General features: G+C 36.1%; 1 long non-coding RNA gene across 3 annotated transcripts in view; it reads right to left on the reverse strand.

The window, feature by feature from the left end:
- LOC112809615 (uncharacterized) overlaps positions 1 to 18,555 on the reverse strand; it is a 115,048-nt gene that overhangs the window by 39,029 nt on the left and 57,464 nt on the right. For all 3 annotated transcript variants that reach the window (XR_003204625.2, XR_012374946.1, XR_012374947.1), the window contains one exon: positions 18,273 to 18,457. This is a non-coding gene — a long non-coding RNA (uncharacterized lncRNA). The remainder of the gene's footprint in view (positions 1 to 18,272; positions 18,458 to 18,555) is intronic.

Below are 18,555 nucleotides of genomic sequence, written 5' to 3' on the forward strand. Positions count from 1 at the left end.
TCTCTTCAACAAATGGTGTTGGGAAAATTGGACAGCCACATGCAGAAAAATGAAACTGGACCATTTCCTTAGACCACACACAAAAATAGACTCCAAATGGTTGAAAGACCTAAACGTGAGACAGGAGTCCATCAAAATCCTAAAGGAGAGCACAGGTAGTAACCTCTTTGACCTCAGCCACAGCAACTTCTTCCTAGAAACATTACCAAAGGCAAGGAAAGCAAGGGGAAAAATGAACTATTGGGATTTCATCAAGATAAAAAGCTTTTGCACAGCAAAAGAAACTGTCCACAAAACCAAAAGACAACCGACAGAATGGGAGAAAATATTTGCAAATGACCTATCAGATAAAGGGCTAGTATCCAAAATCTATAACGAATTTATCAAACTCAACACCCAAAGAACAAATAATCCAATCAAGAAATGGGCAGAAGTCATGAACAGACATTTTTCCAAGAAGACATCCAAATGGCCAACAGACACATGAAAAAGTGCTCAACATCGCTCGGCATCAGGGAAATCCATATCAAAACCTCGATGAGATACCACCTCACACCAGTCAGAATGGCTAAAATTAACAAGTCAGGAAACGACAGATGTTGGCGGGGATGTGGAGAAAGGGGAACCCTTCCTACACTGTTGGTGGGAATTCAAGCTGGTGCAACTACTCTGGAAAACAGTATGGAGGTTCCTCAAACAGTTGAAAATAGAGCTACCCTACAACCCAGCAATTGCACTACTGGGTATTTACCCCAAAGATACAAATGTAGGGATCTGAAGGGGTACGTGCATCCCGATGTTTATAGCAGCAATGTCCACAATAGCCGAACTGTGGAAAGAGCTAAGATGTCCATCGACAGATGAATGGATAAAGAAGAGGTGGTATATATACACAATGGAATATTATGCAGCCATCAAAAGGAATGAGATCTTGCTATTTGCAATGACGTGGATGGAAGTGGAGGGTGTTATGCCGAGTGAAATAAGTCAATCAGAGAAAGACATGTATCATATGACCTCACTGATATGAGGAATTCTTAATCTCAGGAAACAATCTGAGTGTTGCTGGAGTGGTGGGGGTGGGAGGGATGGGGTGGCTGCGTGATAGACATTGGGTAGTGTATGTGCTATGGTGAGCGCTGTGAATTGTGCAAGACTGTTGAATCACAGATCTGTACTTCTGAAACAAATAATGCAACATATGTTAAGAAAAAAGAAAAAGAAGAATATAGGAGGAGGGGAAGAATGAAGGGGAGTAAGTCGGAGGGGGAGATGAACCACGAGAGACGATGGACTCTGAAAAAGAAACTGAGGGTTCTAGAGGAGAGGAGGGTAGGGGGATGGGTTAGCCTGGTGATGGGTATTAAAGAGGGCACATTCTGCATGGAGCACTGGGTGTTATGCACAAAGAATGAATCATGGAACACTACCTCAAAAACTAATGATGTAATATATGATGATTAACATAACAATAAATAAAATTTAAAAAAATAAGAAATGAAACAAAACAAGCACCTAACATAACAGAAATGATTGACAGTCTCGAAAGCCTTAGAGGGTAGGAGGCAGATTCCAGACCAAGATGGATAGGGCAGTCTGGGAAGAAAGAAGGAATTGGAAAGGGGGTGATTTGAGGGGTGGCCCCAACAATGGTGAATGTAAATCTGTCAGGCCCACTAAGGAACAACTAGGGTGAGAAATAACACAAATTTTCCATATTCTCTACCCAAACTGGACTCTTCTTAAACTGCACAAAGCAATTTGAAACTGAAATAGTGAATAGTCAATGAATACTGAATAACAAAATAGGATAATATATTTTTCTAGAATCTGTGTGTGACAGATACATTAAGAACACTCACATTAAAAGATTAGCTATGATTGGAAATATAATTTCATCTTTCTCTTTCTGTCCCTACAAAAGCAGCTCAAGTTTGCTCTTGCTGGGACTCTTAGGACCAATGTGTGGTGCGTGCATGCGTGTGTGCCTGAGTGTGTGTGTGTGTGTGTGTGTGTGTGTGTGTGTGTGTGTGTGAGAGAGAGAGAAGAGGGACAGGATGCCAGAAACTATTGTTAATTCATTTCACAGGAATTATGCATATCAATTCTCTCCTAAATCCACTGGCCTGAGACTTTGCACAGCCTTTATTTTCACCCCTAAGTATGTAATGTATATTCCTCAGGAAAGTCTCCCTCCAGGATGTAAACCAAAACCTAGTGAAGCATCTGGGGATTGAGATAGTGGATAAACCTCTCATTTTCTAGTTCAGAGCATTTTCAATGATTCCATTTGGCCAGCTCCAAATGGCACATCAAATTCTATACTTTTGTTCTTACTTTACCTTAGAAACCATTCTCTTGCCCATTACTAGTCCATCAGCTACTTGTGAAATTGTTGGATTAATGTCCTGATTACTTCACATATAGTCCATTGACATTTTCTGAATGGAGAAGTGAAAAACACCCTACTGGACAAAGGTTATCATATTTTTTGTTTGGGGGATTTTTTTAGTAATTAACTTTCATCATTGCAGAAGTTAACTATCATCATTCTTGAGTTAAACAAAGAAGTGGTTTTTGGGGTCTCATTCTTTCATTAAGATTTTTAAAACTCTCAACATGAATTCATAATGCATAATGAATCTATCATGAGCAAGTACTGGGACAGTGGCAGAGTATAAGACACAGTTAGCTCTGTCCAAAGAAAATCAGTTACATGTGGTTACTTCAAGTACTGTAAGTACTTTGGAGCCAAGTAAACCTGAATTCAGATGAAAACTTTACCATTACCTTAAATTATAACATTGGGTAAACTCTAAACCTTTTTTTTTTTTCAGTTCTAAAATGGTAATGCAACATCAAATTCATAAGGACACTGTAAAGATAAAATAAATTCTTTCAATTAGTTACTCTGTTAACACTCACAAGGTCAACTGCTATCATTGCTCCTGAAACTTAGCTCAAAACATGGTAAATAATAAATTCTCTCTACATGAGTGTCCATGAAGGGAAAGAAATTTAGTGCCTGAACTTGAGAAGCTGGCGCTTGAATTTTCATATCTGTTTGTTTTATTAGATCTTTGAATGATTTTTCTTCATTTAAACAGTTTCATTTCTATTATGTTTTAAATAATTTCCTTAGAATTTCTAATCCACCGTTGGCATTCTTTGCTAGTACTTACCACTTTTATAGATTTATTCCTTTTTGCCTTTATTTTCCTTAATTTTTGTGGAAATCTGGGATGAAGGAGGAAGATAATTGGGTGATATTACTCTATCATGGTAACCTAAAAGTCTCAATGTATATTCTTTTTTATTTTTTCAAATTTTTATTAAATTCTAGTTAACTGGGGGCACCTGGGTGGCTCAGTTGGTTGGGCCTCTGACTTGATTTTGGCTCAGATCACGATATCAGGGTCATGGAGTCGAGCCCCACATTGGGCTCCGCACTCAGGAGGAGTCCGCTGGTCCCTCTCCCTCTGCTCCTCTCTGTGCTCATGCACTCTTTTTCTCCCTCTCTCCCTCTCAATTAAATAAATAAATAAAATCTTTTAAATAAATTCTAGTTAGTTGACAAGTAGTGTAATATTGATTTCAGGAGTAGAATTTAGTGATATATCACTTGCATATAACACCCAGTATATTCTAATTTAGGTGACATATATCTGTCTGGTTTCTTGGTTGGGGAGTATAGTTGTAATTTCAATTATTCTCAGCTCTTGAAAGAAAAGTCTTTCAGAGTTGGCAAACAAAATGACAATGCTTCACAGAGAAGACCCTCTGTGGTAGATTCCTAAGTTTTATGAAATTTACCCATCCTGCCAGAGACAACCTGTGGGATTTTTTTTTTTTTCAAAAATGGAATGTATGTATAAGGATATATTTTAGCAGTTAAATCTCCAAAAGATAAAATAAGGATATGCGATCATTGAGTTAAATGGTTGGACATGGACACCAAGGGAGGATTTACCAGGCAAAGAACAGTTCTTTAATAAGGAGCTTTAACAACTTTTTCTTTTGGTACTAAAATGCTATCCTTTCAAATTCTGGTAAGTAATCAACATAATGACAGTCCAAATTAGTTTGAATTTACATAAGTCTACTTAATGCTGCATACTTCCAAGCCATTGTACTAGACAATATGAAGAACAGAAAGAAGAAAGGAAATAGCTTTTGTGTGTATTGAGTTTACAGTCAGAGTCAGAGAGCTGAATATACAAATATATATATATTTTTAAAGAGGAATTAATAAATACTAAATGTATATTTATTTCCAAAGCTGATGTTCTCTGTCTACTTTACTGAAGTGAATATAGGGGAAGTCAAAGATTTATGGAAGATGATCCAAGTGCAATAGGCAGAGATGCAAGACACAGAGGTGGGTAGAGAAATAGGTTGAGTGAACATCTGAAGAGCATCGTAGAGCGGAGGGACACCTGCTGACTGTAGGGCAATCAGGTTGATCTTTTGGCTGTAGCTAACTTATAACTTCCTTCCTCATGAAAGAGAATGTACATAATTTAGAAGATTAAATGTTACACCTTGAGTATACATATATGTAGCATTTGAGCACTAGGAGTTGTACCCTAGTGTGCCATTTTATGCTGTTAGAGCAATAAATGTTTTGAACTTGACTCAGAGGTGAAAAGGCTCTCCAGAGAAGCTTTTAAATGTTCAAATTCAGGACATGGTTTTTCTATCTCCAGAAGTGAATAAAATCCCGAAGGAGAGAAACCAAAAGAAATAAATCAATAGGAGGGTGGGAAAAATAGTGAACCGGCTACTGGGATGGTGTTAGGAACTTGGCAATTTGATAAATTCAATTTGCTGAGCATACGCAATACAGAGTAGGAACAAATGGAGCAGGTCAAGGAGAGCAAACTTCAACAGCTCTTACACAAAATATATCAGCAGAGGAGTGTTTATTATAAAGTTAATGGAGCTTTTTAATTTAATTTAATTTTATTTTTAAAGATCTTATTTATTTGACAGAGAGACAGAGCACAAGCAGGGGGAGCAGCAGGCAGAGGGAGAAGCAGACTCCCCGCTGAGCAGGGACCCCCCCCCCCCCCAGTGTGGGGCTCGATCCCAGGACCCTGAGATCATGACCTGAGCCAAAGGCAGATGCTTAACTGACTGAGCCACCCAGGCACCCCCAAAGCTAATAGAGCTTAATTTTAAAGGTGCTTCATTTCTACTCTCCCCTTCCAGGGCTCTGGGATGGGCTCAAACGCTATGTTCATAGAATTTTATGTCTTGAAAAATTTGCAAAATTAAGTCATTGTAACCAAGTTAGTTAATATCATTGTCTCTTTCCTCTCCAACTTTCACTGTCACGTGGCTCCTTCCTGTCAAGTCAATCAGCTTTGGAGTAGCCTCATTATTGCGACCTAGCTAGAGGGAGGTTGAGTTGCAGATGTTTTATTTTAGAAGTATACTATCCATGATTCTGTTACTTCTTTGTAATTAGTTAATTTATTTATAGCTACCATGGTATAGCAATTAAAAAAATCCAATTACAGCCAGTATATTCAACCACGTATTGTACCAACTCAGTTTTGTGTCCAATTTTGTTTTTATTTAGTTTGCTTAATGAGGATCCTCAGAATTGTATAAAGTTCATGACACACAAAACCCTGGATGAAACATAATTTCTGAAATGGAGAAGTTGATAACTGACTCAGAGGGAAAGAACAGATCCCAAGAAATCAATGTGGTATAAAAACTGATACAACATGAGAGTATTAATATCTCTGGGTTGGGAATGAGGAGGCCTAATTTCTTGTTTCTGAAGTGTAGGCATAATAATTTAATATAACAGGCATAATTTCATCTCTTCAGGATTCAGTTGTGTTATCTGTACAAATGAAAAGGTTAATCCAACTTATGACTGCCAAACACTGGTCCTTGAATTGCTCTTCATAATAAAGTTTGCAAGGACAATTCATTCATTCACATATGACTGGAATGTTCACTGAATATCTACTACATGTCTGAGGCTGCTAAGGTACTAGGAATGCAGGGACTCTCTTTTCCTGTCGCTGAGAGCCTGGTGTTTTGGAGAGCGGGGTGGGGGCAGAAACATTAAACAAATAATCACAGAAATGCATAGAAAATTACATACTGTGTGTAAGTACTACGGAGATAAAGTAGAAAGAGCCACAGGAGAGTCCAATAATTAACTTTTCTGAAGGAGATCAGATAAAGCTTCTCTAAGAAAGTGGCATTTAAGCTGAGATATGGATGAGCAGGAGGTAAGTAATGATCGTGAGAGATTAAAGGAGGAGGCTGAGAACCTTTCAGGCAAGTGGCAAGGCATGAGTAACATCCTGAAGAGGCAGGAAGCACAACTGATGAAAGCAGGGGTCTCCCAATTTTATTTTGATTATGTAGAACAAGCGGTTAAAAAATTTGACCACACTATTTGTTTGTTTCTTTTTCCATGAGTAGGATATGTGTACTATTGTATTTATATGGTGTATGTAATACAAAAATAATCAATATTACATGAAGTGTACAGAAACCTTTCCATTCTAACAACAAAAAAGAGCACTGTGGTAAATAGATTACACATTTTTATTTTTGAAAATCTTGGTGCAGTACTTTGTGATACAGTGATTAAAAGTCTTTCTGTGGCCAGTTTATTTTGATGACTAATTTTAATGGCTATTATAGCTTTAAAACATAATGGTCCACAAAGGAGCATATCTAAATAGGAAAATTACATGATTAGTCAAACTTAGAAAATTATGAATATGATTTTATAATCCATTTGCCCAGGAAGCAAAATTTTTTATTAAAAATTGCCTAGCAATTTGTGATTTCCTGGCATCAGTCAGCTGTCTAGAAAACTGATCAGAGTGTATTGAATATTCAATTTTTAACAAATAAATCTCAAATCCACAGAAATTCTGTATTTAAAAAATTCTAAGGGATTAGAAAACTTTGCCTCCAAAGACATCAAGTGTGCAGAGATGAGAACATTTATGGTTGGTACAATCACATAACTTCCAACATCTATATAATAATGATGGAAACACTTCCAAACATCTGTCTTCAAAAGAGCTCCATCCATAACAAGAGTTTCCTTAAAAGAGAGCATTATTAGCCATTTCACTCATTAAAACATCAAAGTTACTTCAAATAGGCTAGGCAATTTTAGTTTTAAAAAATGATTAGTAGGCTTGAAATTGAAGAGAAGCATTTGACAGAAATGAGCACATTTTTTTGAAAAGGAAAACAGGAATTCATCTTTATGTAGAATAATTCTTCTAAGAATTTCGCCATGTGTTAACTAGCAAACTTTGGACATCACAGAAGATTTTGATAGTCACTGCCCGTCTTATTTCCAAAGATCTATAAATACTCTATTATAAAAAGCAATGTTTTTAAAAACCAACCTCAATAAAACCTTACTAAAAGGGTAAACTTATTTTTTTTAAAGAAATCTTGTGTTGCATCAACTGCAGTGCTTTAAAATATTCTGGAAATGGACAGAAGAGTAAGATTGAAGCCATCTAGCAGTGCAGGCTTGCAAGCACCATGCTTCCCCAAAAAGCTGCTCCACTTTGTAATGGGGCACCCTCCGACAGACCGAGGTATCAAGGCGGTAATCCTTACCGAAAACGTCAGTGAAGTCTACTTTAACAGTTTTGTAGATAAATGTCAAAATAAATCCTAATATTTTCACCATCACCAAAATGTAATATTATCTTGTGACCCCCTGTGTCTTTGTTTATCTCACTTTGTAGACCACTGCTCTGGAGGAACCAAAAGAAAGTCTGGGAAGTTGGAGGGCAAAAAACAATGGGAGTGAGAGATGTGGCTGGTTGAGAAGGCAGGGTAGAGTGTGTGCCCTGGTAGGACATGTTAAAGATTACCTCAGGGGCACCTGGGTGGGCTCAGTCATTAAGTGTCTGCCTTTGGCTCAGGTCATAATCCCAGGGACCTGGGATCAAGCCCCCCGTCGGGCTCCCTGCTCAGGGGGGAGTCTGCTTGTCCCTCTCCCACTCCCCCTGCTTGTGTTCCCTCTCTCATTGCCTCTCTCTGTCAAAGAAATAAAGTCTTTAAAAAAAAAATAAAGATTACCTCACGAACAACAGGAGTGACAATCCACTATTGCATTTCATGAGATTTTTAGAAAATTAAAATGTATCTACCAGGTTGTCCTTCATTCCGTTTGTATTATTAGTATTAATATTAGCATTTGGGGTAAAAATTTTTGAATAACTTATAATAATGGTACTTTCTTTTTAACTTTATTTTATTGGGGTAAGAACACATAACATGAGATCCTTCTCTTAACAAATGTTTATGTGTACAGTGCATTATTGTTGACTGCAAGCATAAGGTTGTACAGCAGATCTCTAGAGCCTACTCATCTTCTTTAACTGAAAGTCGATGCTCATTGATTAGTGACTCCCCATTTCCCACTTCCTTCAGCCCCTGGCAACCACTATTCCACTCTTCGATTCTATGAATTTGACCATTTTTGATACCTCAGATAAGTGAAATCATACAGTATTTGCCTTTCTGTTACTGTCTTGTTTCACTCAGCATAGCATCCTAAAGGGTAATACAACACGGCACATACTGCAGAATATTTTTGTCTTCTTAAAGGCTAAATAGTATTCCATTGCATGTATACACCACATTTTCTTTTATTCATTCATCTCTGTTTAAAGTGTTGCATTCCATGAAAAACGGACCAGTCTTTATTTTCTTCCACCTCAGTGTTTTTGCTATATTTCTTTTAAAATTTTAATCTTTGTAACCCAAATATCTGAGAACCACTAGTCTACATAAAATCTATGATCCCTTTTACTCTCTAAAATTCTGGGTTTAGGGGTGCCCGGGTGAATCAGTCATTGGGCATCTGCCTTTGGCTCAGGTCATGATCCCAGAGTCCCAGGATCGGGTCCCACATTTGGCTCCCTGCTCAGTGGAGAATCTGTTTCTCACTCTGACCCTCACCCTGTTTGTGCTCTCTCTCTCCCTCTCTCACAAATAAATAAATAAATAAAATCTTAAAATAAGTAAATAAAATTCTGGGTTTATATACTTTATACTTAGAAAAAAAGATTGAAGTCCATGTGGAACGAGCCATTGCGTTTTTGCTGTGGTTTTAGAATAGAAATAAACTGTCCTTGTGTAAGATGGTTACCTATCATTAAAGATGCCACATAAAGTTTTCTGTGGGTCGCAAGGGTTTGGACAACCCACAGATTACACCGCTCTTTCTGGTCAGCTTTCTAGCAGCTATTATGCTGGATATATTCTTACATACCCTTCATCAAGTGTGCTGATAATTACTTGAAACTTTTAGAAAAGCATAGAGTAACAATGTAAAATATTCCAGAAAAAAAATGGAAATATTTACATACATTTTTCAGGTTTCCAAAAATTGATTATTCTGGGAGTGAGAAATCTTGGGAATTGAATGAAAGCCAGATTTCACTTTTTGCATGTTTACTGTCATATAGGCACATCCTTCATGGCAATGACTCTGTAAAGTATAAATATATTTATAGAACTTATTCTCTGGCATTATCCGTGAGAATAAAGCCCCAAACGTGCATGAAACTTGTTTTATAGTAACTGATAGTTGTCAAGTTGTCAAGAAAAGTAAAAACAAAACAAAACAAAACAAAACAAAAGAAGCAAAAAAAATGAACTATAATATGTGACTGGGTTTTATTTCAATAAATCCATAAATATGATACTTATTAGAGTAAACTTAGATATTAATATTAGCATTCGTATTTGATGTTAAATATTTCAGATAAGTTACAGTAGTAATACTCCCAGTAGGAAGATTTCATTTACACATAGCTAGAAGGAGGTCTCATGCAACCAAGACCTCATTATTTTTACCAAGTTATTTGTGACATGTACTTATCTAAAGGATATCAGAGATAATTAAAAGTAAATCTCACTTGTCAAAAAAAGATATTTAGAGTATACTGTGTCTTGATATCACTTTTATTTTATAGGAACAAATATAGGAACCACTATGAATTGTCTGTATTTTTTGTAGGTGCTTATATTAATCTTAAACTGTGACTTTCAACAAGCTTTCACAGTTCCCATCAAAGATTTTCCACAAACTGTGCCATGGCTAAAATATAAACACTCAAATTTTTAAAAGGAGCACAAATTTGTGGTGCAAAGAAATTTTTAAAAAAGGATAAAGTTAAACATTATTCTTAGGTACAGTAATAAGATATGATAGGGCCGTACCTGGACAAATAGCTAAAAACCTAGAGTAAGCTGTGAGCCGTCTAATGCATTCCATTTCAAATTTCATTTTTTTAAAAAGCTACAAAAGAAAAAAAATATTTTACCTTCTACATAATTATGGACTCTAAAGACATTGCTTGTTAGCTTGTAGTAATAAAATACTTTAAACATATCAAATAAAAATTCCCTAAAATATTAAGCATGTAGAAGCAGTAATATGCGTTTTGACTGCTATAGTCTATTCTTCAGAGCATACAGTTGGAAATCTTAAATTCTGTTATGAAAAAGCCCTTGAATGCTCTACTTTTTCTAACGGAGAAGTGAACACAATAAAGTACACAGCAGCAGTTTTTAGAGGAAAATGAATAAAGTCTATTCAGAACTTCATTAATTCAACTGAATTTCTTATTTCCTAGTTTATGAACTATACTCAACTGTTTTATGTTCCATTTCCCAGGGAGATGAATTGTTAGTCTACTAACTGAGTAGTTCTGAATAGTATAGATCACAATAGTTCTCTTTTACCTAAATTTCCCTTTTAAATGGAATATTTCAACATATTATAAATATATGGGTAAGTATGTGGATATGAATAAGTATATCAATGAAAAATTATCTTATAAGTGAGTCTCAAACTCTTTAGAATTTGAATTGTTAGAGTTTTTTAGAATTCAGATCCACAACAACAAAGGCTCACATTATGTGAGGTTAGGAGCACACTTGATGAGGGTATGGAAAGTAAGGAGCAGAAGTACCTTCTAGGGCGCCTGGGTGGCTCAGTTGGTTTAGCGACTGCCTTCGGCTCAGGTCATGATCCTGGAGTCCCAGGATCGAGTCCCACATCGGGCTCCCTGCTCAGCAGGGAGTCTGCTTCTCCCTCTGACCCTCTTCCCTCTCGTGCTCTCTATCTCTCATTCTCTCTCAAATAAATAAATAAAATCTTTAAAAAAAAAAAAAAAGAAGTACCTTCTAACAAGGAGGATAGGCATTTAAATGCTGAGTTTTTAAATGTTCTTCTATAGTCTTAACATAAAAATGATCTTGCCCTTGGATCATTATATTTTTCCCAAAATTTTGGGTACATTCTCCATCTAGTTCCAAACAATATGAAAATTGTCCTTCCATTTAGTCAAATTGATCTTTGTCTCTTCTGACTACAGTATTTTGAAATACAATTGAGGGAGCACTGCTGCTTGAGGACTAGAAGACTGCTTAGTGGTAGAGTAAGTCTTTTTCAAAGTCAAGGAAATTTTAGCCATAAATAGGTTAAATTTCCATTCTTGATGATGCAGGCATCTGAACCAGCCAACTTTGATGCCTGTAAATATAGTATATCACCAGTAATTATAAATTAAAGTGGACATGTAGGCTGTACAATTTATAATATAATTTTGTAATTCAATCCTGATAGAGAAATATTTAGGGCACTTAACATCAGATACATGATCACAAACAGCACCCCTCCCCCAGTCCTGAGACTATAAGAGCTTATTAAGTTTTGTCCATGTTTTAAAAAATAAATATCACTCAAATGTAACTGCCTTCTCTGAATTTTCTATTCTGTTCCATTGATCTATGTGTCTATTTTTGTACCAGTACCATACTGTTTTGATTACTAGAGCTTTGTAGTATAACTTGAATTCTGGAATTGTTCTTTTTGTTTGGTTCTTCTTTCAAAATTGCTTTGTAGCAGCATTATTTACAATAACCAAATTATGGAAGCAGCCAAAGTGTCCATTGATAGATGAGTGGATAAAGGAGATGTGTAGAGGCACCTGGGTGGCTCAGTTGGTGAAGCGGCTGACTACTGATTTCAGCTCAGGTCATGATCTCAGGGTCCTGGGATCGAGCCCCCCATTGGGCTCTGTGCTCAGCAGGGAGTCTGCTGGAGATTCTCTCTCTCCCTCTCCATGCACTTCTCCCCCTGGTTGTGCTCCCTCTCTCTCTAAAATAAACAAATTAATCTTTTAAAAAACGATGTGGTGTATATATATGCAATAGAATATTACTCAGCCATCAAAAAGAATGAAATCTTACCATTTGCAATGACATGGGTGGAGCTAGAGAGTATTATGCTAAGTGAAATAAGTCAGTCAGAGAAAGACAAATACCATATGATTTCACTCATATGTGGAATTTAAGAAACAAAACAAAGAAGCAAAAAAAAAAAAAAAAAGAGAGAGAGAGAGAGAGAGGCAAACCAAGAAAGAACTGTTGATCACCCCTTCTGTCTGTAAATTCTCTTGGCTTCCAGGATGTTACTTTCTTCCATTCCTTTTTCTTCTTTGAATGTTCTTTCTCACTTTCCTCTATTATCATCTTCTTCTCGATATCCCTATTGAATTATATTTTCTCCATTTTTCTGCTTTAGACTTTAAATAATAAATGCTGGCAACTTGAAGTTATAGGTACTCATTTTTTAGAATATACCTGAATATATAGCACTTGTAATTCAATAGAACCCAAACTTGCCACATTATTTGTCCTTCTCCATAGCTCTTCTCTCTGAGAATTGTTTAAAGACATTATCAAGCATCTAGTGGGTTTTCCTTATCTTTTTCTAGTTCATTAACAAAAATTTTTTATATGTTGTCTATATCTCTAATCCTCCCAGACCATCTTATTCTCTGCAACCTGAGGGATTTTTCTAGAATACAAATCTAACCTTGTCACACATCTGCTTAAAATATTTCAATTGGCCATCAAAATATAAAGATAATTTCTGAAATCTTTAGCATGGAATTTAAGACTTTTTATAATGAAGCTCTCCTTTTCCTTCTCTCATCATATCCATTCACTCATTTATTCATCAATTTGGTTCTATCGGTCAATCTATTAGGCACTAAGATTATGAGGTCAGAAATAACCCCATAGATCTTTTAAGCTTACCCACTTCCACTGTACCCACATGGACCGTTCTACCTCTAAGAATGTCTTGATCTTTCGGGTATCATGCCTTTGCCCCTGAAATTTTCACTTACCTGATTGTTCTTGCATTCTCTGGCCATCTCACCGTGTCCTACTCACCCTTAGAGTGACTGAAATTGCCCATCTTTCTTCAAGTTATAAGTAATTTCTCCTACTTAAGTTCCAGTAGAATGTTCTCCAAACTGCCTGTTAATTAACTGTAATTTTTTAATATTATATAGAAACTACTATGTAATATTACATTAACATATAGTACTATGTATTATAGGGACAAAAATGTCTTTGGAGTTAGTAAAATTCAGTCTCAAGTCCTGACTCTGTCATCTATTATCTGTATGATTTATTCTAGGAAAATTACTTAAGCTGTCTGTGCTCCTCTTTCTTGGTATATGAAAAAGGCTTAATGGGTCTAGTTATATACCTTAATCTAGATACCTAAATTTATGCCTCTATCTCTACAAACCCATTTACTGCTGTAATATATCTTTGATCAATGCATTTTATTTAAGGGCAGAGATTCTGATATGTAGATAATGTATACACAGTTGATTCAAGGCATCTTATAAAATGCATACCAGTACCCATATATGATGATACCCATGTCCCTATCCTCAACAGTGTCCACTTTTCTTGATTAAGGTGCAGACATTAATAAGATTAGTTGGGTTAAATAACCAGCAGTGTTTATAACTAAATAGAACATGTGCTTATGTGGCATTTTAAGCAATACCTATATGACATTAGGCAGCCATTTAGCTATTCTGAACTTCAGTGTCCTAATTTATAGAATGAGAAAGTAGTAGTAGAGTTCTTCTCAGTTCTAAATTCTCATTCTGATATTTAATTCCATAATCCATAGATCTCTGGTTATAAAAGTAGTACTATAATAATAATACCAGAAACTCTGGTAGTGCTTCATTGATTTTAAAAATTTTATATGCTTTACCTATTTTATTCTAATGGTTTTGAGAGATGAGCAAGTTGTTACTATTATCTTCTAAGATGGGAAAACCAATGATAACACCCAAATGATGCAGGCATATCAGATAGCTAGTTAAAACTTGGTCTTCTGTTTTCCTTCTGCTATGCTAGTAGTTTCTGACCAGTGGGCTCAGGACCCCGTGGAGGTCTCTCTCTCCCTCTCAAATTTTACATTTTATAAGCCTTAGTAGGAGTAATCTTTGCAGTTGAGCATATGGGAATTTTTTTTAACACTTTGGTTTTTTTCAATCATAAGAAAAATCTATCTATTCATCTATCTGTCTACCATTGACATTGGCTTTATAATTTTATGAAAGGGTGACACAATGTAGTTTGAAAGAAAAGCAACAGACCAAGTATGCAAGCAATTCGAATTCCCATCTCTGTTCTTCTTCCTGCTTAGATAGTCTGCCTTTTATCTACATCAAATTTCCCATGTGTAGAACAGAAAATAGCAGCCACTCAATGAACTCTCCATGATGATACATACATATTTAAAGAAAATTAGAGCAAGCCTAAAGTCCTATTTGGCCATTCATTTCAATCCTCTACTTTTTTCTCAAGCCTTTTCTTACGCTGCTCAAAGCAGTAAAGATGCTAATTTATTATGTAAATTAAGGTTCTTACCTTTTCTGAAAGTGCACAACCAGATAAGGACCTAGAGTGAAAAGTCATGGCAGGTAATGGAGCAGCCATGGATTATCAAATTGCGGAACGTGGTTATGCCACCAACACAGCTGGTGGAAACATGGATGTCCTCATAAATAAGACATATCTGAGCTTTGTTCCACTAGACCGTGATCTCCTTGAGTAGGCATCTGCTTTTAATTCATCTTTATGTCCACAGTATTCCATTACAGGACACAGAGTAGATACCTAATTAATATTTTGGGAAAGTGGAAAGAATATGGAATCCCAGCTCTGCTGCTTACATGTGTGAAATTGGGCAAAATACTTAGTTGTATCCCTTATAACATGGTACTAGTAATATTTACTTCACAGGATTATTTTAACTTTTAAATGTGCTTGGCATTTGTTTGATGCTCAGTAAATATTAATTTCCCTTCCATTAATCTTGAATGAATTAAAGAATATTTTCTGTTTTAGGTAGGATTTTTTTTTTTTTTTGAGCAAAGGCCCTAATCTATAAGTGTGCACAGAATATGCTGGATATCGCAAAGATGTTTGTGATTACACTGCAAAATAATTTAAAAGGGTCATTGATGTAGGGAAATAGGCTGAGGATAAAAACCACATGACTAGATTGAGGTCATCGTGTTAAAGACTTCAAATTCCATACCCAATAATTTCAACTTTTCCTTCTAAGAAATGGGAAAGTATTGTAGTTGACCAGTGCCAAACTTAAATTTATGATTTAGAAATAGTCCATGAGCAAGAGTTTAAAGATAGACTTTGAGGGTGCCTATCTTCATAGAGGTCCAGACAAGACATAATGAGGGTTCTGGATGGAGGCACCAGCATTGGGGATGGAACAGAGTAGATGGAGGTGAAGCCAAGTCTGTTGCTATCTTGGCAGGACTTGACAAGAGATTAGATGTAAGGAATGCAAGAGCAGAAGGATCTGAGGGTGGCTCCAATATTTCTAATTTCAAAACTAGGTGAATGACTGCTGTTGATATTCGCTAAGATAGGAATAATTTATATAATCATATAACTGGAGGAAGGTTCATTGGAAAACAATGATAATAATTCAGTGTTAAACTATAACTGCCATTTATTAAGTACCTAAACTGCCACATGCTTTATCTTATTTAACCTTCATACTGCTTCTTTGAGATAGATATTATTTTTTTCCATTTTACATGTAAGAAAAATGAGGCTCAGACATATGGATTTGTCCAAATTTACTGAACTGAATAAGAATTTGAGTACATGTTGATTCTAAATATTATGTCTGTAAATGATATGCTACATTATGTGTCATTAAAGATTTGGAAAATTAGTTTAATGAGGAAAAAGCAAAACATTTGGCATTATTTAGCCCAGAGAATAAAGGCATGTTAATAGTGTGAAGCTTTTTTTATATGAAAATTGGAAAATTGCCTTTTTTTACAGAAGGCCCAAAAATATCAATATTTTGGAGTTAGATTGAAGTCAAAACAGATAAGTTATTAAAAAGAACTCATTAAGTCAAAGAAATGTAAGACATTAGAATTGAAATGAGAATTTAAAAGGTTGAAAACCACATCTTTGGGGAATGGTGTATAAAAGTGTAAAAAATGTCCCGCTAGATTCACATCCTAAGAATAGTACTCCGGAAAATGTGGGAGGAAATGTATGGCTGTTTTTGTTTTGGAAATTGTTTAATGTCACACACATTTTGCCTAAAAGCATGCAAGAGGTTGTTGTCCTATTAGACAGGAAAGAAGCAGCTCTTATACAAATCAGTAAGTAAATTAGAAACTACAGCAGCAAAATAGGCCAAAAAAAGTCCTATGACCAAGCAAGGCACAAAGGAAAGAATACAAATGACCAATACCCATATGGTGAATACCCTACCTATTATTAATCAAAGAAAGGAAAATTAAAACAATAATATAACATTATTAAATTTACAAATATATTTGTGATAATATTGTCATCTAGGGTAAGGGAAAATAGCTTTTGATGGAAATGTTAATTGGAAATAATCATGACAATAACAATACTAAACACTTCTAAGAGTTTCCTCTCTGGCAAGCACTCTAATGATTATTTTGCCTATTTTATCTATCAAATCTTCACAGTCATCATGTGAAGTAGTTCTATGAATCCCATTTTACAGATAAGGAAACTCATCCACATGGAATCAGCCTGTGGTCACACAAGCAGACTGACGCTCTGTGGATATCCCCTTGGACAAGACTGTTGTCAACAAGGATGTCTTCAGAGACCTTGCTCTTAAACGAAAGGCCCGACAAGAGGCCAAGGTGAAGTTCGAGGAGAGGTACAAGACCGGCAAGAACAAGTGGTTCTTCCAGAAGCTGTGGTTTTAGATTTGTTTGGTTTCAGTCATTAAAAATAGCCAAAAAAAACCTGTTTTTTTTTCACCATATAATGTATTTTTAAGAATATATGGAACAGTGGAAGTGGATTGGAAGGAATCACAGAAGTTCAAGTTAATACCTATGGTGGAGAAAGAAATGGGGATGAGAAATGTTTATCTTGATTGTGGAGATAGTTTCACAGGTGTATAGATATGTCAAAAGTGATCAAATTGTAAACTTTAAACAGGGTCAGATTTTTGTATGTCACCTATACCTCAGTGATGATTGTGGTACATGAACAGATGAGTGATTAACTCTAGTCCATTCTCCCGAGGACCAAATAAAATAGAAATACATAGGGCCAGTGGCCAAAGAATTCCAGGACTCTCAAATTTTGATGTGCGTGAGAATCACTGAGGTACCTGCTGAAAAACACATCTGGGGGCCTCACATCCAGAGATTCTGAACCTGCATTTTTTAAACATACACCTCAAATGATTCTCCCGTAAGTAGACCCTGGGCCACACTGGAGGCACCATGAAGTAGGTTACGCCAAGCTACCGTGAGAGTGCTAGCAAATGGGCCAGCAGGGGCAAAGGCGGTGGGACATCTGCCCAGCACCAGCAGCAAAGAAATGACAGTCAATGCAGCTGGCCCTGCCCCAGGCAGCTTTTGCGAGAGCCAACCCCACCGGGCCGGGCCGGTGGCGGGGGTGGTTTGGGTGGTTTGGGTGGTGGAAATGGACAACAGCCTGCATTCTACCCTCCCGAACACTCCATTCAAACTGAAGGGTACCTAAATAATTAAACATGCAAACCCTTTACCTCAGCGATTCAAGAATTCCTCTTAAAGAAATGATTAAAGCTTTGATAAAAATTGATGTATGAGAGTAGACAGCATCACATTTTATATAATAGTAAGAAATCAGAAACAACCCAGGGTCCCGCAATTGAGAATAATTAATAGTTATAAATCAATACTGTGGATGCAATCTGTATTATAATACTTAGAAGATTATTTAATTTCATGAGGATGATTACATTATATTTAATTAGTAAGGAAATTGCAGAAGAATCTATATAGTATAATTATAATCTCTATGAACACAAACCTATATAAACACACACACACACATACCTGAAATATTGGGAAGTTTCTTCATAGAAATGTTAACATGTTCATCCCTGAGTACTTAGGATATCGGTGATACTTAACTGCATATCTGTATGTTCTAATTTTTCCTCGGTGAGTATGTTAAAACAAACAATCTCTTTGTCACAATCACAAGCTCCACACCGGTGACTCTTCAGGATACATGAGACCTGAACAAATCCAACAGAAACATGAAGGTCAAAAAAAGCATAACTGAGTCAACGGGGTGAAAATCTGCATCTTTTAACAAACATCTGAAAGGTTACTC

This window comes from Callorhinus ursinus, unplaced genomic scaffold, assembly GCF_003265705.2.
Source record: "Callorhinus ursinus isolate GAN/ISIS: 27379988/994484 unplaced genomic scaffold, GSC_fseal_2.0 scaffold42, whole genome shotgun sequence".
Taxonomy (NCBI): Eukaryota; Metazoa; Chordata; class Mammalia; order Carnivora; family Otariidae; genus Callorhinus; species Callorhinus ursinus.